Source organism: Mus musculus, chromosome 6 (genome assembly GCF_000001635.26).
Source record: "Mus musculus strain C57BL/6J chromosome 6, GRCm38.p6 C57BL/6J".
Lineage (NCBI taxonomy): Eukaryota > Metazoa > Chordata > Mammalia > Rodentia > Muridae > Mus > Mus musculus.
In genome coordinates this window covers 143,218,360-143,242,387 of record NC_000072.6, presented here as the reverse complement: position 1 = coordinate 143,242,387, position 24,028 = coordinate 143,218,360, and the positions used below count along the sequence as shown (strand labels likewise).

At 44.7% G+C, this 24,028-nt stretch overlaps 2 long non-coding RNA genes across 4 annotated transcripts in view; one reads left to right on the top strand and one right to left on the bottom strand.

Moving 5' to 3' along the window:
* Positions 1-10,043, top strand: part of 4930407I02Rik — a 28,283-nt gene extending 18,240 nt beyond the window's left edge. Inside the window, exons 1-3 of one of the 3 annotated variants that reach the window (XR_869575.2) lie at positions 5,468-6,543; positions 7,106-9,059; positions 9,646-10,043. This is a non-coding gene — a long non-coding RNA (RIKEN cDNA 4930407I02 gene). Of the gene's footprint in view, positions 1-5,467; positions 9,060-9,645 lie in introns of those variants that run through there. The other 2 variants (XR_869574.1, XR_378126.3) reach the window with 2 other exon arrangements.
* LOC115490444 lies at positions 9,316-21,629 on the bottom strand. Its single transcript, XR_003956546.1, has 3 exons — positions 20,295-21,629; positions 10,326-11,555; positions 9,316-9,557 (listed from the first exon to the last, which is right to left on the bottom strand). It is a non-coding gene; the product is annotated as an uncharacterized LOC115490444 (long non-coding RNA).
* Between the last annotated feature and the right edge of the window lie 2,399 nt (positions 21,630-24,028).

Sequence of the window (24,028 nt, the reverse complement as noted above, 5' to 3'; positions counted from 1 at the left end):
CACGTGTATTTACTCAAGTTTATGCTCCCTATAGACTCTAGGGAGAGATAACTCTGGGTTTGAGGCATTATTGGAAAATAATAAAAAATAACTAGAAGTCAGAAAGTATTGATAGCATTCCCACATACTCAAACTCCTGTGAAATTAGCTATGGAAAATAATACATTGAGTTAGGACATACACACATATTGAGAACTAAGAAAATCATCTTTTCTTTCTTTAAGAATAGATGGAACAACATTATGAACTAACCAGTACCCCAGAGCTCTTGACTCTAGCTACATATGTATCAAAAGATGGCCTAGTCGGCCATCACTGGAAAGAGAGGCCCATTGGACACACAAACTTTATATGCCCCAGTACAGGGGAACGCCAGGGCCAAAAAATGGGAATGGGTGGGTAGGGAAATGGGAGGCAGAGTATGGGGGACTTTTGAGATAGCATTGGAAATATAATTGAGGAAAATACGTAATAAATTTAAAAAAAAGAATTGCTGACACTCATTAGCATCTTCGGATATAATTTCATGCAATTTATTTTTTTATTTATAAAACTGTTTCCAGGTGTGATGGCATCCATCACAAGATATAGTTTAAAAATAAAAATGACAGCATTGGCTTCCAAAATTTATGTGTACTCTAATTATACAAAAAAATAATTTGTTAATGCAATATCTCTCTCTCTCTCTCTCTCTCTCTCTCTCTTATACTTTTGGTTGTGAGCCTAGCCTTTAACGGCTGAGCCATCTCTCCAGCACCCCCCCCTCTCTCTCTTTCTCTCTCTCTCTCTCTCTCTCTCTCTCTCTCTCTCTCTCTCTCTCTCTCTCTCTCTCTGATGTCACACTCTAAAGATGTTTTCAAGGTGAAAAAAATGAATTCCAGAGTCCAGGTATTTCCGTCAGCCCTATCACTGCTACTTAATGGGTTTTAACTATGCACCCTAACAGTATGCTTGGTAATTCTTTCTTGGACTTATTTTTTAATGTGCTGAACAGAAATTCTAATGACAGGTGAGCTATTTTGGGGGGCTTACAGTTGCCAGAGTCAGCTAAGTTATGAAAACAGTAGGGTACTAAAGTTGAACAGGGAGGGACACAGACGAACTTTGTATCTGATATTCTTCATGCTGACCGAACATTGACCAGGAACAGTGGGAGTGGGAGAGTTTACGTTAACTCTTGGTTCAGGGAATTCAGACCATGAGGGAGGACCTAGCAGGAGAGTCTCCAGCAGCTGTCTGTGAGGGAGCTTGATCCGGTCTGAGCGGCTCTGGAAGCACGGCTCTGGAAGCAGGAATCGATGATTGAAAGTTGAATTGAACGCTCGCTCAGTAAGCTTTCTCCTTTCTCCTTTTCATTCAGCCCTCGGGATGGTGGCCCTCAACGTTCAGGGTAGATCATCTTCCCTCAGCTACACCTCTCTAGAGACATCTTCACTGACACCCTAGGCCATGCTTCTCTAATTGCACGGGTGTTATTAAATCAAATCAAGTTGACAATAAAAAAAAATTAACATTTCAGATTCTATTTATTTGGAAATCCTGTTACCAAAATACCACAAGAGCTGGACACATGACTCCACAGAAAATAGTGTCTGTGGTCAAGCTTTATGACGCGAGTTCGATTCCAGGGAACCACGAGGTAAAGGGAAAAAACCAACTCCCTGAAGTTGTCCACTGATTTCAAGTATGCCATGCCGTGGCACAGGTGTGCACAATAAACACATACATGCAAACAAACAAACAAACGCATGTAATTTTTAAAGTTTTTTTTTTAAGTACAACAAAACTGCCTCATGGTCCTAAGAAAACTTGGAAAAGTATTCATTTTAGGTGTAGATGTATGTGACTGTCAGTGTTCGTTAAATTCTTTTCTGAGCGCTATCTAGGTAAAGGTAGGAGGCATGTTATGAAGATAAAAGGAAGGGCGTTTGCAGCAGCCCAGTGGGAGAGACAGAGTCCTGAGAGATTTGTCCATAATTAGGATAGAGCACTGATCGTGAGCCTGTCTGGGAGATGTTACTGGGGGAAAACACCAACTGGGTCCATCTGTAGGAAGATGGCAAAATTAAAGTACCACAAGAGGCAAGAGCCCCCTCTTCCAGCCCCTCCCTCCACTGCAGTCCAGCTGGTAACCCTGGGACTTTCAGAGTTCAAGTCCCCCAGTGCCTGAATTATAAGTATCCAAGACAGTGTGGTCTACGAGACCTACCCTCGATGTGGTGCAACTGTGTTATCTGTACTTTCGCATCAATAAACCTCTTTCTAATCTTTTAAGGCCGTATTTGTGGGTGTAGAACACCTGGCCACTCAACACCACAAATCTCCCAGGCTTGTGGAAGACGTGCTGCTCTAGCCAGAAGGAATCTAACCTCCAGTAGCAGCCTGACCTCTCCGGAGCCTGAATCCACGGGTACAGAGGTTAAGCGCACATTCAACACAAAACAAAACGGGAATGTTCCATGCCTGCGTGTGCGTGTGTAATCACAGGATCCCGAGCCTGGAGCGCATGCTTGGTGTCTATATCATATGTTACCAGATACCAGTTGTATATTACAGGCTGCATATGCAATACCATATGGACACTATAAAATATCACATGTGTTGTCGGGATAATTTTACATTTAGTGCATGATTAAAATGTCCTCTATAGCGTACCTAGCTTTCCTGCACTTGCATAGGTTTGTCTCGTAAATCACCTTCCTGATCGACCTCAAATAAAATCTAAGTTAAGGTCTCGTTACGTAAGATTAAAAAAAAAACAATATGGAACCCTGAATGCGGTTTGTTTTGCTCCCTTGGGTTCTGCCATACAGAGCTAGCACGAGCGCAGCTGTCAATACTCAATTCATCTGCTACTGGGCGGCTTCGCCTTTCACTCACTGTGACATTTTTAAAGTGGCAAAAAAAAAAAAAAAAAAAAAAAAAAAAAGAGCTTAAAGCAGGCATATTTGTCACTTTTTTTTCTTTCTGGTGACCTTTTAAACACTGAGGAAATTACTCTATACGTACCAAAGCCTTTAATCATTACGCGTGCATTTCACAATAGTGTTTTATATAGCCCGTGTCATTTAAATGTAAGAAATTTACATTGTGCTTCCTATGGGCTGCTGTTTATTTAATTATGCAAGAATTTAAACATAATAAAACCTCATCCACAGTTCTGAGCTGTGGCCAACAGGCACTGCAACTGTCGTGCGTTGTCTCATTTTTAAAGTGGAAAGTCAGAAATAACTTACACACACCCTCAGCTTCCAGCTTTTAAATTCTCATAAGGCGCTGAAATAGACTTATTCAATACATTTATATTTTGAAGGGGGATGTGGTGGGAGAGGACTGGGACAGTTTCACGAAGGTGAAGAATCAGCTCTCGGCCGTGCTCAAGTTGGCTGTGTGGTCTCGAGGGCATCACTGAACATCTCTGATTTATAGTGTGATCTCATCACGTGTGAAGTCACACGCGCCAGGCTGTATTAGGGGAATGAAATTAGCTAATATTTGCACCCGAGCGCTAAAAATGAAGCCAATTTACTAGGACTTTGAGTTCAAAGTGTATTATTGTGTTAGCTAGAAATATGGACACAATGTTTAATTATTTTAATGTACCAAAAAGAGATTGAATGTTTCAAAGAAGCTGATGCTGGCCTTAGCAGGAGACGGGGCAACACGTCGGTCTTTCCTAAAAACAGGAATGGAAATGCGCCACACCTGGTGTGGAACAGTATTTAAAACGGCAAAGGACACAACTGGGTCGTGTTTAGAACTGTTCTTATTCTCATCACTTTCCATACATTTGAGGCCAGTCTGGACTCCATAGTGAAACACCATCTAAAGTTAGGTGGGTGAGTGGATGAATGGATGGATGGACAGAGGGTCAGATGGGTGGACAGACAAAGGAGAAGAAAGAGGGAGTAAGCAAGAGACAGGGAAGGGAGGTTGATAAAAATATAACATCACAGCTGGAGAGATGACTCCAAGAGGGTAAGTAAGCACACTTACCACATAAGCATGCAGAGCTTAGTTCAGCACCCAGCACTCTTATAAAAGTTGGGTGTGGCCGTGCCTGCCTGTATCTTCAGGGCTTGAGGCTGTGGAGACCAGAGAGACTGACTGCTGGGGCTTGCACTGCCAGCCTAGCTCCAGGCTCGGTGAGAGATGCTGACTCTGAAGAATAATACAGCAGGGGGCAATAGAGGAGACCGAGGACAATCTTCCATGACCTCTGCTCGCATGCACACATGCACATATGCACACACACACAAATACACACGGGTACGTGCACACTCGAATGCACACGTTACATCACAATACAAAGTAAGCAAATAGTAAATAAAGCACAGAACCCGATGCCTCCCAGGCGTGGGGCTTTTCCTGGGTCCTGCACTCGGTAGTCAGCTCTCGGTAGCCACCTGGTGAGTGGTGTCTCTTACTAGAGTTCTGGCAAGACAGTCTCTCCGAGCTTTGCCATGACAGCAACGTGGTGGCTTGAGCTTTTCTCTCAGCTGTGGCCAACATGTATTTCAACTGTCAAGAGTCTTTTTTTTGGGGGGGGGGGGGCTGAGACAGAGTTTCTCTGTGTAGCCCTGGCTATCCTGGAACTCACTTTGTAGACCAGGCTGGCCTCGAACTCAGAAATCTACCTGCCTCTGCCTCCTGAGCACTGGGATTAAAGGCGTGCGCCACCACACCCGGCTCTGTCGTGAGTCTTAATATTAAAGTGGAAATTCAGAAATAACTCACATACCCTCGACTCCCAGCTCGTAAGTCCTGATGAACAATGGATACTTCTGCCATTCAGAGAAAAGCCAGGCATAGATCTAAATGCAGCATCCTCCCAGGAGTCCAGTAACCTCCTCAGCCAATAACCTCGTCCCCTAGCCTGGGACGGCTTGTGAAAAGCTGACAAGGAACACTGGGCCTCCTGTCAAGGCCAAGGAACGTGACGTCTCCCCTCCACACTCAGTCTTCTCAGGAGGCTGGGGTGATAAAGAAAGCAGGGATCTGCAATGACAGAAGTGTCCTAAGAGGGCCCACAAAGCATTGTAGTAAAGATAAGTCTATAGGATTATTTGAAATCTTGTACGTCAGGAACGTTTGCAACAGGAACTTGAGGGAGTCATAATGAATAAAATTTTACAGCCAAGTGGGAGTGTGGAATTAGATTCCTTAACAAAGACAGTAGTAGGGTGGGTGGCCAGTGGCTGCAAAGATGCTGCCCTGCCGCAGTCACTGAGACGTGGCTGGAAGCAAGTGGGACTCAGTGGTGACCCCCCCTCCTGTCGTTTACCACAAACCAGTGAGGTTTTCGTCAAGGAAGTAACATTTCCAACTCTGGGGCTTCTGTGGAAAATGGATGGAGTGAGAAGGCTGCGCAGTGAGAGCTTTGCTGGATTAGTCCAGGAAGGAGAGCGTGCCCTCAGCCACATTGATGTAAGGGGTGGGTGGGGAGGGTGGGGAGAGGACCCAGCAACGCTTGATGGAGGAGTGTGATGAGGACGGGCAGGCACAGATACTTCTTGTCTCCCGGCTCATTTGCCTACTGAATAGGTGAATACTATTTCGTTACGGAAATACTTAAACACAGTCCCACCAGATGTTAGAATGACAGGTCTACAAATGTGCTGCCACTTGCAGTAAACATTTGTGTCTAAGAGGAACGTTTTTGCTTAATTTGACATTCTAGAGTGAAGAGCGAGTCTGTATTTTTCTCACAGACTGCAAGTCACTCTGACTACGTAACATCACCACTATTAGGCTCTCTTGCTGTTGATGAAACTCTTTCCCAGCCAGGAGAGAACCCGAAAACAACATTATATAACTCTCTGTTACATTCTCGACAAAACAGAATAACAGTTTTTGTAGTTCACACAGCACCTGCACGGTTATAATATTCTATGCACCGTTAAGTGGTACAAATTTATTTTATGTGCATAAGTAAAATGATCACAGTCCAGGCTCAGAAAAATGTCTCAAAAAAAAAAAAAATACCCACCTACGTGTGTAACTCCTGGGAATATATGTAGTCGCCCAGACTCATCCTCTGCGAGACAAATCCTTCCCTCCATCCATGCTATGACAATTCCTATGCTATTGTGACACTGAAATCATTGGGATGATCTTTTCCCAATTTTCCAGAACATTCCCAGACCCCAAGGAAGACAAGCTGTGCTTGGGAAAGGGTTCGAAAGAAAAGCGTTCTGGGTTTTGGTTTTTGGTTTTTGTTGTTGTTGTTGTTTTTTTCCTCAGCAACTACAGAGTCCACTGCAGTTCAGAAGCAAACAGCCTCCGTCCATCCCAGGAGCTGTACCCCAGATAAGTGAGCTCATCCTTGGGGGAGCTCACGGGGTGAATGGGGGAGCTCACAGTGTGAATGGGGGAGCTCACAGTGTGAATGGTACACCGAGAGCCAACAACGGAGGGGAGGGAAAACACCACACCAGACGCATTCATTGATCTTTGGAAACAGCCTCGTGCCCATCTCTGTGTGTTCAGAGACCTCCAGGCCTTGATGAACTCCAACTTCATACCCTGCAAGTCCTGGGTTAGGTAGGTCAAGGGGAAGATATGGAGAGTGACCACCTCACCTAATGGCTCTGTCTCCCCGATTTGCTGGATCCCGGATTGTGCTCGCATGGGCTTCTCAAAGCCAATCTCCAGAAATTTTATGAGCCAGCTGATAATATAGTGGAGGCTTGAAGTTGACTATGATGAAAAATGTGCCAACTACAGAAACTGTCAAGCACAGAAAGTCCAGGCCTTTCCTTGCCCAGAGTCCATTATTAAAAGTTTACCAGCTTAAAGCTGTCTTCCAGCCTGCGGGGAGGCGAGAGGTCATTGAGAAGTCATGTTCGCAGATGCCCCCCACCCTCTCCTGTCTAACCTCACACTGTAATCTTGGTGCTCGCTGATAATGTCCACATTGGGTCTTACAGACAGATGGATACTGTCTCTCTGAAGCAACCACTCAGGTGTGTCATGGGTAGGATGTACAGACTGCTAAACTGCCTCACCTTAAGTAGACAGTTCTAGGAAACCCTCATACCCCCATCTGTCAAGAAATGCATGTCTGCCCTCCCCTAAAGCTCACAGTTGCTCCTTTTTTCCTCAGCTCTTCAGCTTGGACATAAACGTGGACTCTCTCTCTTCTTTCAATCTGCTCCCCCTGCAAGACCAAGCGTGGGGAAATGCCACTGTAGCTTCAAGAGCAACTTGAAATTGACAATTCCCTCAGCTTCAGTTTCTGGCCAAAAAGAGTTAAGACTTTGTCGGCTCCACGCCACCAGGGGCTTCAGAAAGTCAGTCAAATCTGCCGACTCAACACATTTTAGCTTTCGATGGAAAAGATGCCAACCGAAGCAAAATGGGAAGACATTTCCAGGGAGTGGTAACACTAAGACAGCGGGAGTAGGGAGAAATTGAAATAACTTCTATTTCAAAGACCTCATCAACTGTCTGTACCTCACCTGCCCAGTGAATTATTATCTCAGCCATTTTACAAATGTCATGATGAGAATGGTCATTTAAATCAGCTGGCTTTGCAGAAGTGTTCCCCTGACATCCTCCTCTCCATCCTCCCTGCACCAGGCCTTCCCAAGCCACACGGACGCAGCGCTCTCCGGTGTGCGGGACTATTCCTCTGAAGTAGATAACAGCCGTTCTTTAATGTGCAGTTCAAAGTCTTCAGTGCATTTGGCGTTTTTTAAGAATATAATATAGGTGGTGGTGACGTGCGCAGTTGGTAGAGCCATGGGTTCTGTCCCCAGCACTGCGTATTGTGATGGCGCACACCTACTCATCAGCACTCAGGAAGGGAAGCCAGGGCCATCGGAAGTGCAAAGGCATCTCCAGCTACACTGAGGTTCAACTTCAGCCTGCACTGTGTGATACCCAGTGTCAAAAATGTGTTTTTAAATAGACATATTTTTTAATTTATTAAAACTTTATTATAAAGAACTTTTAAATTTTAATTTAAAAAAATCACACAACACAATAACCAGACCTGTTCAAAGCGCAATAAAATCTCTACGTCTCCATGAACTTCCATCCAGGTGGAGCACTGTAGCTCTGAAGTGGTGGAGATTCACATTCGATTCTACACTTTCTGTCTCTGGTACAAAAAACATTTTATTTGATCATGGAAAGTGACCATGAACCTGTAAATAGTCACGTTATACATTATATATATTATATATAATCAATGTGACTCCTATGTTACCTGCTTCTCATATTTTTCTTTTCCTTTTCTGATTTTATAGATTTCCTTTAAATGTGTTTCAGGCATATACAAACATGCATGTACAGATAAATGTTGATAGTTGTATAAACCCATGTTCAAGCTGATGAATATATGCATCACCCCAAAACGTCCTCATGCTGTTTGTCCTCTGAACGACCAGCTCCTTTACACAGGCGCCAGGCAACACCGGATTCACTTTCTGTAAAACTCAGCTACCTTTCTGCTCAAGGCTCAGTAAAAACAGATCCATACAATCTGTCCTTTATAACTTGCCTCTTTCACTTAGCATAATGATTTTTCTAACATTAAATTTTTTAAGCATTGAACATTAATAATAACTGATTTAGCCCTTATTTTAAATGTGTGTATGAGCGCTTTGGCTAAGTGCATATCTGTGTAGAAGTAGTTGAGACAGTGAGACGAGCAAAAATCTGCCAGCAGCAGCCGAGGACCAAACATTAGCAGAAGGAGCTCCGACTCCTGGTTCCTGCCACACAGTCAGCAAGGACTCACTTGAGAGCCTTTTGCTTTGCTGTTTGTTTTGTTTGGAGGGAGGGGCTGAGACTCGGTCTTACTCTGTAACCTAGAGTCACTAAATTCATAAAATCTCTCCCTACCCCGTGGACTCCCTGTGTGAGCCACCACACGCAGCTCACTCAGCTGGTTTGAAGGACTTTTCTGACAGAGGCACAGTCGTCCTTTTGCAGGTTACATACAGCAGCTTCCCTTATGACTGTTTTAACTCCTGCCGGAGCGATCAGGATACGGTCCTTCGGGGTTCGACTTTTGATATTCCCCAAGATGCTTTTCGAGAGACGGAGCGGTGGTAAGAGTCTCAACTCCCACTGTTCACGGGACCATTGGGGGGAAAAACTCACTGTTCTATTGGCTCAATAGCGACGCTTAATTAATGGGGTTTATCAAATGTATTTTGACCTAAGATATTTTCGACTTTCAATAGCGTATCAGGAAGTTACCCCATTGTAAGTTATGGAATAGTTATTGCAAAGGTGGGTTAGAGAAAGGAGGGGGAAAAATAAAGGAAAAAAGAAACCTCCAAATATCTGGTCATTTCTTCCTCATATTTTTCTTTTGGGGGGGGGGGGAAGTGCCTAGAGTAAGTAGACGTGAAAGTACAAGCAGTAACTTCAAAAATAAGTAACCCGGGGTCCAATGAGACGGTTCAGCGGTTAGAGCACTGGCTGCTCGTGCAGAGAACTCCGGACTCCGTTTCCAGCCACCGCAGCTCACAGCCACCCATCCGTGGCTGCAATTCAGATGCCCTCTTCTGGCCTCTGTGGGCACCAGGCATAAACATGGTACACTGACATACATGTAGACAAAACACAAAAAGTAAAAATAAGTAATAAATCTTTTTGAATAAATAAATAATATAGGTCTCATCTGTCCAGGTGGCCGGTTGAACAGAGCACGCCAGAATGGGGACCATGGTCCTGGCCCGAGGAGAGTCCCAGATCCTTCCTTCCCCCTGACTGTCCTGCAGTGACTGGAGATAATTTCTACACCCACCCTCACCACGCAAACAGACCAACTATCTCCTCTAAGACCCCGGGAACCTACAGAGACTGACTCACAATGAAACCCTGCTCCTTCCTCCTTCCACCCTCCACTTTAATTTGCTACAGAGGGAGAGTGATCTAAAAGGTCTCATCTCATCCAAATGCAGATAAATGTGGCCTGCTTTGAGCATACAGTACCCACGCCAGCTGAGAGGTCTGCACCACTGTACAATTGTCAAGGGAAAAAAAAATTAGTGCTTCTAATTCAAGGACAAAAATAAAATCGCTCTGAAATAAAGTTTAGCATTTCTTTTTTTTTCTTTTTTTGGCATTTAAAATATCCTTCTATTTGTGCTCTCCTAGCAGAGCATATGACTTGCAAAGTGAAGTAGCCATAAATCAGGATGCTGTAACACCCTCCTCACAGACATTTGTCAGGAAAAAAATAATTAGCTTGCTGGCTAACGGAACACTAATACAGCAGTTCGGTCCATTCCATTTGGTCCTTTTTCAACAATTTCAAAGAGCTCCAGGGAACTAGACAAAGAAGATGGGAATGCTTGTCATCCTACCCCAGGCCTGATGGAGAGGATTTCTTGATGCTGATAAAACTCTTGGACCAGATCCTTAATTCTGAACTTTCTGAATCTTGTCCATCAGTGTGGCAGACTTGTTCCTGTTGCTGCAAGGAACGAGTTTCCAACTTGGCCTGGGGGATGCACGCGGGTTAGAAACAATATTGTCATTGGCCTAGTGTTGGCAGGGTTGGTGGAAAGTCAGACAACTGTTATGTTCTGGAGTTTGAGCTAATAGTGCCCTCTGTTTTCCATTTTGGCTCCCATCAACACAATTACCAGATGGCCAAGAAGCCACTAGAACAGAAGTAAAGACCCGATACAGCGGACCAATCCAGGAAACACTCACAGCGTCCAGTGGTTGGAAACAGCAATCTGGATGCTCAAAGATGAGAGGGGAGAGGATAATACCCGCTGTGCCTTTCACCAAACACACGGTCTATTTAGAACAGTAACTTCACCCAGATTCACCACTCCCAGAGAAGCCCACTCATCCCTTTAAAAGCCAAGGCCTGATAGATCACAGTCAACTGGAAGACTTAAAAGGTTCTTCCGGGGTCTTCCCAAGATTTACAGTCAATGAGTCTAAGGTGGAGGACAGCTCTCTACAGCCTTAAAAAAAAAAAAATCTTTCCAGAGCCATTGAGATGGCTCAGCAGGTAAAGAGGGTTGCCACCAAAACTGTGAACCCAGAGTTCACAAGGTTGGAGAGAACAGACTGCCACAAGGTATCCTCTGTCTGCTACATGTACATTGACTGCACTGAGGCTGGGGCATGCACCTGGCCACACATAAATTAACTAGTTACTTTGTTAATAATAAGCAAACAGATATTTTTTTTTAAAAATCTTTCCACATGATTCTGACAATCATAGAATTCTGAGTCTACTTGCAAAGGGGAATTTCAAATGCCATACTGAATGCAGAAGGACTCAGTTGGGTAGCTCTTCAGTTCCCACTTCCTCCTACACTGGGCAGAGCCCCAGGGCTCCTCCTGCCTCTGCCTCTTCAGAGCTGGGGCTGTGAAAACACACGTCACCACACTTGCCTTTTTTTATGTGGGTTTTGGGAAACCAAACTCCAGCTCTCATGCTTGAAATGGCTGAAATTGGAGCTATGTGAAGGTCGACTTCTATCAGAGGTTGGGACCAGGGCCTGTGTTCAGCTGGCTCCGATACTGACATCTGGGCAGGCTGGAGGGTCTCCTTGGCCAAGGCACAATTGCTCCTGCAGTAATTAGATCTGAAGTCAAATCGCCTGTTTGGATGAACAGCAATCTTCAGCACAAGATAACCCTCACCCAGGGCAAGCTCAGAAGAGCAAACAGACAACTGAGTGACTTCCACCAGGTTGGATTTCACAGTCATTTAAAGACTCTAAGACTACTAAAAACGTGAAAAACATTACAATCGTAATCATACCAAAAAAAGGGTTGCAAATGAAAGCGGATACTTGGAAACATAAACCAAAATTCTTATTATTTATACTTTACTAGCAAAGAAATAGGGAATAAGAGGAGGGCAGGAATCTTCCATGGAAAACTGGAAAGCAAAATTCGGAGAGTGAGTTACAGCAAGGATTCTAAGTGTCAACAGACTCAACAGCTTCTATAGCAATAGCAACAGTAACTAGTAACTAGGCTTAGCTCTCCGCCTGTTATATGAGCATCACTGAAGGCTGTAGCAGATTACATTGTTGTCTTTAGGTCTGATGGTTCTTTGGGTCTGGAGGGCAGGATCTCAGCCTGTTGTCCAGATTGGCCTGGCACTGATTCTTCAGTGTGTAGTAGAGGCTGGCTTCAAACTCACAGCCACCCTCCCATTTCAGTCTTTGGAAGACTGATATAAAGATGAGAGGCAGACGTGAGAGGTGACACGCCTGGCTCACGTACAGTTCCATCTCCGGAATGTAAGCTGCCCTGCAGTGTGATGAGCCAATACATTTTCTTCTGCTCGTTGACCTTGGGCCTGATCACGTGACTCCTGAAGATTAATGGAATGAGACCGAGAGGAAGTGCCAGTACTATTCTATGTCTGACTCTTTTCCTTTGGGTTTGCTTTACAAATTTGTAAGCTGTGTCATTTAACTAAAGGCCACTGAAGTTTGGCACCAAGGCTAACAAACCAACCGATATCCTAAAGCAGGTTTGTCCCCAGAAACATGCAGCCCTGGGCACTGGGAGACTTACCGCCCCAGGCAAGCCGCCCTGGGCACTAGGAGCCTTACCGCCCCAGGCAAGCCACTGAGCTTCAGCAACAGCTGACTAAGACGTGGGCCAAAGACACAGACAGACTTCCTATGCTTCATTGAGACTGAAATAAATTTCCAAATATTCCATTGTCCTTATGGTACCTTTTGGTCTTAATTTAGATACCTCAGCTCCTACTATTGTCACAACTACAAATTAGACATTTTATTTGGGGGAAAAAATAGTTCTGAAAAGAACTCACAAAAATTCTGAATGACTAAAAGGACTAAAAATGTACAAAACATGCATGCACAGCTCCCCACAGAGCACATGTATGCACACATACATACAGGCACATACACACATAGTTACACACAGAGACACACACACACATGCATACCATTTTGGTGTTTACTGTCTGAAATAATCAAATAACCAAATGGAAACTATGGGCTGACTCAAATAATAATGTGTCAGCTGCTGGATGTGCAAAGTCATCAGGCTGACAGTGACTTGTGTCACAATGAACTATCAACTCCTACAATTAGAGACATATTTAAGAAGACAGTCTTGGCCTTGCTCAGTCGGTGTTTACTGGGTGCTTACTCCGTATCAGTGTAGGGAACTGTGGCTGAATGCAAAGCTATGAGCGATGCTATTACCATCTTTAAGCTCCTCGGGGCTCAGTGTTTCAAATCCCAAATAAATATCCAGAAGAGCAGAAAGTCAGAATCTGCTTCAAAGCAAACGTCAAGTTTGCTATTGAAAGACCTATGAAATACAACCAGCAGCACACACCAACTAAGGGAGCCTTTTCCAAAGTGCTTATTTTAAAGCTAGAAACAAGAGTTTTTAAAATGTCTGATGTCACGACATATCTAGAAGATAACAGAGTGCATGTGTGGAACCAGATTTCCGAAGCCCCAGACCTCCAGTCACTCAGCACTCAGGAGGCGGAGACTGGATCCTGGCCAGAGAAGCTGGCGTTTTAACTGGACTAGGGCATTGGCAAGCTCTGGATTCAAGTGAGAGAGACCTTGCCCCAAAACATAAGGCAGAGAGCACCTAAGGAAGACAGCCCACCATCAACCTCTGACCTCCAAATGTATGCACCCATACATGTAAACAGGCATGCACACACATGCACACGTGAGCACACACACTCATACTACACATACAAAGTAGAAAATAAGGGGTTAAAAGGATGACCCAGCAGTTAAGGGCACGGGCTGCTCTAGCAGGAAACTCAGGCTCAGTTCCCAGCACCCACATGGCTCTCACAGCCATCTGTAACTCTAGCTCCAGGGGACCTGGTGTTCTCCATTGCCTTTGGGCAGGGCATGCATATGGTGTGTATACATACATGGAGATATTCCTATACATAAAATAAAATTACATGTCCTTTGAAGTAATACGTAAATAAATCTAACAAATGCTTTGAAGATCTCTATCAACAAAAAATGTAAGTTAGATGAGCAATGTTTATCACAGCCATTGATTATATCAACCTGTGTCTACTATAGCAATCATTATTCCTAACTTGTTTATAAGTTCAAGTGAACTTTAAATGAAGTCCAACAAGGGTTTCCTGGGAAGCCAAAGGCTAATTTTCCAGAAACATGTGTAGATAGATGAATGAATAGACAGTTGTATGGCAGAGCAGAGCAGTTAAAGTGCGGAGCTCAGGGTTGTCTGTCTGCTGTACAGAATCTTTCAAACTCTCTTCACGATCCCATTTTTCGATTGGCCATAATAGAAACCAAGGGGGAATCTTACTGAAAGTAAAATAAGGCAGACAGTGTGCATCACATGAAAAAACGTGAAACAAGCACTGTAATAATTAAGAAGGTGTACTAAGAACATGGAAGCAATAGACATCTGGGAAGCTGGGCTTATGTCTGATCTAACATCGTAGATCGAAGGGGAAAGGACAGGTTTTTAAAAGTATATGAGAAAAAAAATTGTTTTTTTCTTGAGATAGGGTTTCTCTGTGTAGCCCTGGCTGTCCTAGAACTCACTCTGTAGACTAGGCTGGCCTCGAACTCAGAAATCCACCTGCCTTGTTATCTATGTTGAAAAGCATAAAATATCAAAGCCAAAACGTTAAAATGTAACTGGTAGATATCAGAAAAAATGCATATTAAAAAACTACATGGAAATTCCACATTACCCCAAGCAGCTGCGTATCATCAAAGCCAACAGGGCTGGAGGTGTAGCCCAGTGGTAAGTGCACTTGCTTGCTATGCACAGGCCCTAAATTCAATCCCCGTGACTGGGGGGTAGGGGGGGTGGTTGGGAGGGAGCCTTAGCCATCTTTACAAAGTTGTAAGATTTCTTAATATGACACAAAAAAGCATGAACCCTAAAATAAAAGTCGTTACTATTACACTAAAATAAAGCACTGCTCTGCATCCAAAAGACATCATCAAAAGAGTAAAATAGGGGGCTGGAGAGATGGCTCAGAGGTTAAGAGCGCCGACTGCACTCCCAGAGGTCCCGAGTTCAAATCCCGGCAACCACATGGTGGTTTACTCACAACCATCCACCATGAGATCTAATCTGATTCTCTCTTCTGGGGTGTCTGAAGACAGCTACAATGAGTGTACTTACATCAAATAAAATCAATAAATAAATCTTCATCTTTAAAAAAAAAAGAGTAAAATAGTATCCCATTCAGGAAGGAGTTGTTTCCAACACAGAGAACCAAGAAAAGATTAAACCTATAGTTTACAAAATTTGCTTATAAATTCCTGACCGCCCAAAAAATCCAACCTTATAGAAAAAAAAAGTGAGCATGAGACACATGGGGGTTTCTCTCAGAAACTGAAGCACACACAGGATTCATCTGTACCCATAAATTACCCATAAATTATAGGTAAAATGAAAATTAAAACCACAACAGGATTCCATTTCATAGACACCAGAAAGGAAACCACTCACAATCCTGACAGTGGTGTGTTCCGGCAGGAGTGAAAAGCACTGGGAATTTTCAGACGGTGGAAGCCTAATTTGGTACGGTCAGTTTAGAAAGCAGCACAGAGCTGCAAACGGAAGAATCAGGCACACCCTTTGTAAGCCCATGCGACAGCGAGTAGTCACTGTCAACTTGATGAAAGTATTAAGATCCATGAGAGATGAACCTCTGAACACATCTGGGAACTTTCTTCTCTGTTTCACTTGCATGGATGCTCTGCCTGCTGTCCATCTATGCACTGTGTACAGATCCCACAGAGGTCAGAAAATGCCGGGTCCTCTGGGACTGGAGTTACAGAAGACTGTAAGCTGCCATGTGGGTCCTGGCAACAAAACCTCTGCAAAAGCAAGAAATGCCTTTAGCCTATGAACCAGATGGGTCCAGCCCTACGTGAGGGATGATTTTCATCACATTAGCTGCTGTGGGAAGAAGACGCATCTTAACTGTGGATGTGACGGCTTCTGGAGCAGGGGATCCCTGACTGAGATGTAGGAAGCAAGCTGAGCACTCACTTCCATTCATTCCTCTGCTTCCTGAGTGTGGATGCAGTGTGACCGGCCGGGCTTCAGGCTCCTGCTGCCTTGGCTTCTCCACCGCAAGATGCGGTACCTTGAACTGTGACTAAAGTAGACCTTTTCTCCCTTAAGTTGCTTCTGTCAGGACACTTCACTGTAGCCAAAGGAAAAGAAACCAAGACATGCGGCAAGCCCACCCCTAAGCATACATCCTAGAGAAACTGCACACTCACACACTTCACAGCAGCGTTCCTTGAACCAATAGAACCAGAACTCCAAGGGCTGGAGAGATGATGTGTTCGTTAAGAGCACTGACTGCTCTTGCAGAGGACCTGGGCTCAGTTCTCAGCACTACACAGAGACCAAAACCACCTGTGACTGCAGTTCCAGGATCCAACGCACTCTTCTGTCCTCCGTGGCAATGCCTGTGTGCTACACACACATACATGCGTGCACACACATACATACACATACAATAAAAAAAATAAGTCTTTTTTTAAAAGTTCAATTCTGAGCTTTAAAAATAGCTAAAAATAGTTGACTTTTCATATACACACATCCCTTAAACAAAGAATGTGTGGAGACTGTGTTGTTGGGTAAATTGTCCATATACATATATGGACATATACACATAAATAAATATACATACATTTAAAAAATAATGCTATGGGCTGGAGAGACAGCTTAGTGAGTGAGAGTTCAGTTTCCAGCACCATGACCAGCAACTCATAAAAGCCTGTAACTTCAGCCCCAGGGGACACAGTGACAGAGCCCTGGCCTCTATGAGCACCCACAAGCATACATACAAATAAATAATAAAATGAAATGCTGTCAATTAAAATAACAACAATAATAATAATAAAAATAATGGCTGGCCACGGTTATGTATGAAGACCGCTCTCAACTGAAGCTTTGTGTTACCTGTGAGAAGCAAATCCTATAAAGTGTGAAAATGCATGAGGTGTGAGCACACGGATCTGGAGATGTCATACCGAGCCAACAATAAGCCAGGGCACCAAAATACAGGTTCTAAGCACGTGCAAAATGTTCCAAACTGATTAAATTAAACACTACGCACTTGGGATACAAAGGAACTAAAGACAAACAAAGGAAACACAGCAAGAAAAAAGAGGAATCACACACTCAAAAATCTGAATAAAATAGCCCATAGACTACTGTGGCATGCTCTCTCAGAAACCTTCTAACTTGAAAACTTATTACTGAACATCTGTTGTAAACCCAGAAAAAATTAAAATCAGGAAGCAAATAACCTAAGACTTCACGTGAGCCAGCCATGCTATACTCATGCGACTTCTCTTTTCCTGGTTTCGTTTAGTTTCTGTTGAGACATGGGGTCTCATGTAGCCCAGGCCAGCCTTGAACTCACTAGGTACCAGAGGATGATCTTGCACTCCTAATTTCCCCCTGGCTCTACGTCCCAAACGGTGGGGTTATAGTCGAGTGTTTTGACACCCAGCTACACACACAGGCAAAATAGTCAAGACACAGCAGGAATCAAAATGCAAAACAGGCTGAACGTCATGGGAAAGCCACCCCGTGCCTTCAAACTGTGTCCTCCCATTAGGACAGAATGCCAGGGCTTCCTTTCTCTAAAATCCACACGACGTGGTTGACTTGTGTCTGTGGGACCGTTGTTCAGGAGAACTAACGTCGTGTTATCTTAGGCAGAACCAGGGAGGTCAGAACTTTGAGTGACTCGCACACTGCTGCCTTTACCCAAGAAGGCTCCTCGATAAAAGCTGAGAGGGAACAAGGTTAGAGATCAATTTCTCTCTAGCTGGGGCATCCGATTACTCCGATTACTGCTCATTTGATTCGTCAAAGGGCTTCGAGGTGACTAGAGCAGCCCACAAGTATAATAAATTGCTACCTTCATCTCTTGACTGACTTGTAAATCTTGAACCTTTTCTGGGACTAACCACTTGCTAAATTCATTTATCAAAATTAAAACTAGGTTTTCAGAATACTGCCTTACAAATCCCAAGGAACTCTGGAAGATTAACCTTTCGAAGATCCTGTTAGGCCAAACACCAGTGGGTGACAGCAACTGCCGTGATTAATGGCCGGTACCTAAGGTCTGGGAGGACGCTGTCAGACACTCCCCCTACACGGTGGCATAAGTCAGCCACTGATCAAAGTAAGAAAACACATTCCCCGTGATCTCTGTACGGATGGAGCACTCCCAGTGAACAGTGAGGGCATCCCGTGGGAATTCTTTTTCCCATGGGAGTGTGTCGGAGCTCTTCTGTGGGGAGACAGAATTCATAGGCTTGGCTCTTTGTACGTGCGGTACATGTATGTGTAAGCATACATGTTGCAGGTGCATGCGCACACAGGCCGGCAACTCAGAGTCTTCCCCTTTTTTGGTAGAGGCTTTCACTGAACCTTCAGCTCACTGACTTAATTAGGTTGCCTGGTCAGTAAGCTCCAGGGACCCACCTGTCTCTGCCTCCACAGCACGTGCTGCCATGCTCTGCCTTTTATGGGGTGCCCATGATTCGAACTCAGGTCCTAGGGCTTGAAAAGCACGAACTTCACAGGCTGAGACATCTTCCGCATCCCTGTCTTACATTTTTAAAACAGCATTTTTTATGTATGTGAGTACACTAGCTGTACAGATGGCTGTGAGCCTTCGTGTGGTTGTTGGGAATTGAATTTAGGACCTCTGCTTGCTCTGGTCAACCCCACTCGCCCCAGTCATCCCTGCTCACTCCAGCCCAAAGATTTATTTATTATTATACATAAGTACACTACAGCTGACTTCCGACACACCAGAAGAGGGCGTCAGATCTCATTATGGGTGGTTGTGAGCCACCACGTGGTTGCTGGGATTTGAACTCAGGACCTTCAAAAGAGCAGTTGGTGCTCTTACCTACCGAGCCATCTCCCCAGCCCTAAAAAAAGCATTTCTAAGGAGAATCTGTGGCAGTCACAGAATAAGACCTGAAATCCAGAAGAAATCGGCCATGGCTTTTCTGTGGTGCTGCTCTGGGGAAGAGAAGGACTTTGGTCAGTGTTTTCATCCCAAGGCCCCCACACTGCTTTCATGGCACTGCTTTCATGGCACCCCTTGTAGACGCCCATCATCTGGAGGCGCACTGTCCTGCCTCCTCTCTCCCCTCTCTATTTATAGCCTCTGGTGCTATCTTAGGGCCTCTGAGGCATTTCATCCAAATAGCCACTTTCACACAGAACGTTCCAGCGCCTCCCCAGTGCAACCCTTGACATTTTCCCGTCCCTTCCTGGGAGAAGCATGCTGTGAACCTGCTCCTGCGTGGGTCGGAAACAGCAGCTGGGTGAGATAATGGTCCCCTCGGATCTTCTTCCCCCACCCCCCCCCCAAAAAAACAAATTGTTCCTGGGCTCAGAGCAGGTGTAGTGATATTCTCAGCAAAGCGCCACCTCGACTCACTACCCACTCAGAGGTGCAGGTTAGACCCAGATGGAGGAATAAAACAGCATGCGCCCTATCAGGGTGCTCCAGATTCCCTTAATTACTTTATGAATTATGAAACTGTCCCTGCAAATTCTTCAAACTGGCGAAGGAGCAGCTTCATCATCCTCTGGGATCTACTAGCTTATGACGTAACCACTAACTGACAGTCATAGCCAAGGGCTGTACAGATCCTGCAGTCTTACCAGCCTCTAGTAAAGGTTGTGTCTTTACTAGATTACTATGTGAAGTGATTAATTCCCCTATTTATGTCAATAGTTACAGCTGGGAGATGCATTCAGTTACCGGTATTCATTGAAACCTGAAAAACTGGAAGAACACCTTGCCTCAAACCAGTGAGTAACAAGGTCATAAGTTATGCCCTGGGCTCCCAGATGCTGGGCTGGGCTTCTTCAGAGACGTCCTTCTCCTTCACCACCAGTGAAGGCCTGGGTGAGTCCCAGGGGCAGTTGGCCACATCTAGGCTTCAGTTCCAAGTCAGAGATATTAAAAGCTCTTGCAGAGGTAGTAGCTGAGTTGTGGGGCTAAGTGGGCAAGAGGACGGAAGAAAGTGTCACCGGAGTAGGGGCATCAAGAGTGACTCTCATGGAGAGGACGGTTAGGCCATGTACTGAAATCAGTGGGAAGGGGACATGCAAACAGCTGGGAGGTGGCTCGATAACCAAAACACTTGATGCACAGCCTGAGGGCCCAAGTTCAAATCCTCAGTGCCCACGTGGAGTCCAATGTAGTGGTGCTTCTCGGTAATGGGAGGTGAGGACAGAGACTATCCAGCTAGCCTGATGCGTGCTGCAGTGAACAAGAGAGAGTTTACCTCAAGTTAGGTGAATGGCAATGACTAATCGTCAACGCTTCTGTCCTCTGACGGCCTGTGCGTTGGAACACATGTACCTGTGCTCACACATCATACACGTACGCACACAGAACGAAGGCGCGGGTCAATCAAGGAGGAGACAGAGGAGGGCATGCGCGAGAAAGGCCAGGAATTTGGCGCGCTAGCAATCCAGGCTGAGAGGGGAAGGGAGGGCCAGGAAGCAGAAAGGGCTAAAAGGCTCAGAAGTCTAGGTGTTATTGTTGATAAAAGGAGCCCGTTGCTTTTGCACTGTGCAGTGAAAGCTGATTTTTGCCGGGTTTTTAGGAATACTAGCCATGTGGAAGTGTGAGTAACAGACAGGAGATCAGGGCAGAAGTGCCTGCTTGGAGGACAGAAGAAGAGGGACAGTTTACAGGGAGACCCTAATCTGAGTCAACAACAGAGCACAGGGGGACACAAAACCAACATGATAAACAGCAAATGGTCCCCCAAGTCCTTCATATTAGCTGTTGGCTGAAGCTGAAAGCTTCCACAGCCTCAAGCCTCAGGTGGGGCTGCCCTGCAAGGGTCCAGTGGCTTCAGCAGCCTTAGCAGGAAGCAGAGGGAAAAAAAAAGTGGGGACCGGAAACAGGGCCAGCCCCAGTGACGCACTTCCTCCTACAGGACCAGGCCCAAAAGTGTGCGGCTAGAAAGGAAGCATTCAACAAAGAGCCTATGGGGACGATGCGTATCCAAACCTTAGCACCAATCACTTTGTAATTTATTTACCGTCACCATAACAGAAGCGCCATGAGGGTATGGCTTTGTTTTTGTTTTCTGAGACAGCACCTTGTGGCGTAGCCAGGCTGGCCTGGACTGCTTGGGCTTCCCGGAACATCCCCTAGTGTGGCCAAGCATCCATCGATGTGTGCACCACCTCCCAGGACACGGCCTCACAGAACGCATGGAGCAAACGTAGGAGATCAGAGAGGGGGCCGCCTGAGGGGACAGCTAATATGTCTAACTTAGTTCAGATTTACAAGGCAAAAGGGTTCTGAAGCGTTGGCCGGATTCTAGAGAGACTGGCATGAGATTGGGGTTTAAGGATCAGGGGGCAGCACTGGAAACAAGGAAAAGTAAGATGCGTTGGAATGTCTGACTTTTTTTGTTTTTCTGACGTTCTGATCTGCAGTGGCCGTCGGCTTCACACGGAGTCTGATGAACTCGCTGTAAACAGGTATCGGAATGGTGGGGGGGTTTTTGTTTTGTTTTGTTTTTCCTGGACTGTTCAGAAACCCAGCAATAGGAACAAAGAAAGCAAGTGCTTAGTTTCGTCTTAAACTTTATTTAGAAAATTACCAAATGTTTCACTACCCGTTTTAAGAGTTGACAGCAATCAGGAAAAAAAAAAATCTAGACTATGGAAAACTACAGAAAAATAACTTAGTTCTCTCAAAAAATAAACTGCAAACAGAAAGACAGACAGACGAGGGAGGGAGGGGAGAAGGGAGGGACAGGGGCTGAACAAGCTCTACTAAGACAAAGTCCCAGTTTGAAGAAAGGCAGCTTTAGCCTTCTGAAGTGTGTGGCCCCTGGCAGACTGGTCACACTCCAGTAGGTGACCACACACCCAAGAGTATGTAGGCAGTAGCAATTGTACTCAACAGATTAAAAGAAAAAAATAAGGATGCAAAACTGGGGCGGTGCATCCAGGAGGAACTGGGGAGGCAGGTGAACCAAGTATAAAGTACGAAATTCTCAAAGCATTATTAAAAATATTTTAAAATAATGCTTAAAAATAATTTTAAAAGGTAGGTGTGATCATAGCACATATCTGTAACCCCAGTCAGTCCTCAGGAGGCTGAATCAGGGGAGTCATTATGAGTTTGAGGCCAGCTGGGCTATGTAGTGAAGCCTTATTTCAATAATAATAATAATAATAATAATAATAATAATGAAAATTGATCAATCGCAATACATACGCTTTATTTAGATGCTAATTTCAAAGATCAAATTATAATTTTTTTTTTACTTATGAGCCACTGGAACTTTGAATGTTGAGTTTGTAATATTAAGGAATTGGTAATGTTTTAGAAATAATGCTGGCATTGTTGTTATGCTGGAGCATCTCGTTTTCATGAATAAGAGATGGGTGTAGAGATGACTTGAACATGGTACGGAGGAGTGTGAGGGCAGGGACACAGAGGTGCCAGGAGCTGGGGACTCTGGAGCTGAGTGACGGGCTTGGAAAGATTCCTTTTGCTAATAAAAATCTCTGCACTTTCACACAGGTCTCAATTGTACTGGATTTAAAATTTTAATGAATTCCTATTTAGTGAATAGTGTAAAAATCATGATAGTTTTAATGGACAGCTTAGGAGAAATTTAAAAGGAGAAAACATTTTGAAAGGCGCAATTTAAAAAAAAAAAAAAAAAAAAGACAAAAACCGAGTCAGAAAGATCTTAAATAACAACAGAGGCTGCATCCACGCAATGAAAGCAAGATTCTAAGACAGACTTGTGACATTATATCACCACCTTGTGGTCTGTTTGGGTATTGCCCCTGAGTACTCACAGGAAAATTTTACCTGTAGCTGGCTGGATACACGCATATCCTAGACACCCTGAGCTCAGAGCAGGGCTGAGCTTCAGTCTGGAGGGGGCGGGGGGAGGAGGAATGGGTATGGGGAGTCTAATCTGTGGCATAAACTCCTTTGACTCTCCCAATCAAAGTTCATCTCTGCATCATGAGTGTCAGTATTTACTGCTCTTTATGATCCCAAGTTCCTACTTTGTTAGCTCCTAACTTGGTCGGCATTTCAGGATTCCGTGACCAAACCCTTGCTTGCTTTGTATAAATTTGGATGGCACTTTGGTTTTATCATACCCGCTTGTCACCCGCTTGCCTGATTGGCCTTCGGCTCTGTTACCGAATTATTTCCTCTGTACGGAAATTCCAGGAGAAAAATAAACCGCACCTGTGCAAGGCAGCGCTCAGAGCTTCCGTGGTGGAAAGGTGTGGAATGCTGCAAGGCTGGAGTCGGTGTGAGCCGGACGTGAGCTAGCTTTAGCCCCTTAAAAGGCATTCATTGCCTGCCCACCTCTGTGTTCGACCCAATATCCTTACGATTATCAGGTAAAACCCTTTTAGAACACAAAACAGCCCACTAGCTTCCAGAAACCAAAGGCTAAGAATGTCAGTGGCCCATTACAGAGAGTTCCTGCTTTTCTGTAAATCACTTTCCAAGGTCTGTGGATGCGGCCCAGCAATTAAGCGCTTCCTTAACATGAAAGACTCTGGGACACACACACACACTTACACATACACTCACACAAACTCACACCACACAATACTTACACATGTACTCACACACACAAGCTCACACCACACACACACACTCACACATACACTCACACACACACACATATACACTCACACAAACTCACACCACACACACACAAACTCACCCACACACACTCACACAAACTCACACCACACACACATTTACACACACTCACACACAAACTCACACCACACACATTTACACACACTCATACACATACACAAACTCACACACCAGTGATCAGACTTTCAAGAAGAAAACAAAATGCCATCTCTGACAAAGAAATACCTTTAATGACAATTAACCAGTGTTAACCAGATGTGACCGTGCGCTCCCTTAATCCCAGCAGTGGCAGAGAATGGAGGCAGCAAGAGCAAGAGTTTGAATTCGTCCTCAGCTACATAGCAAGCT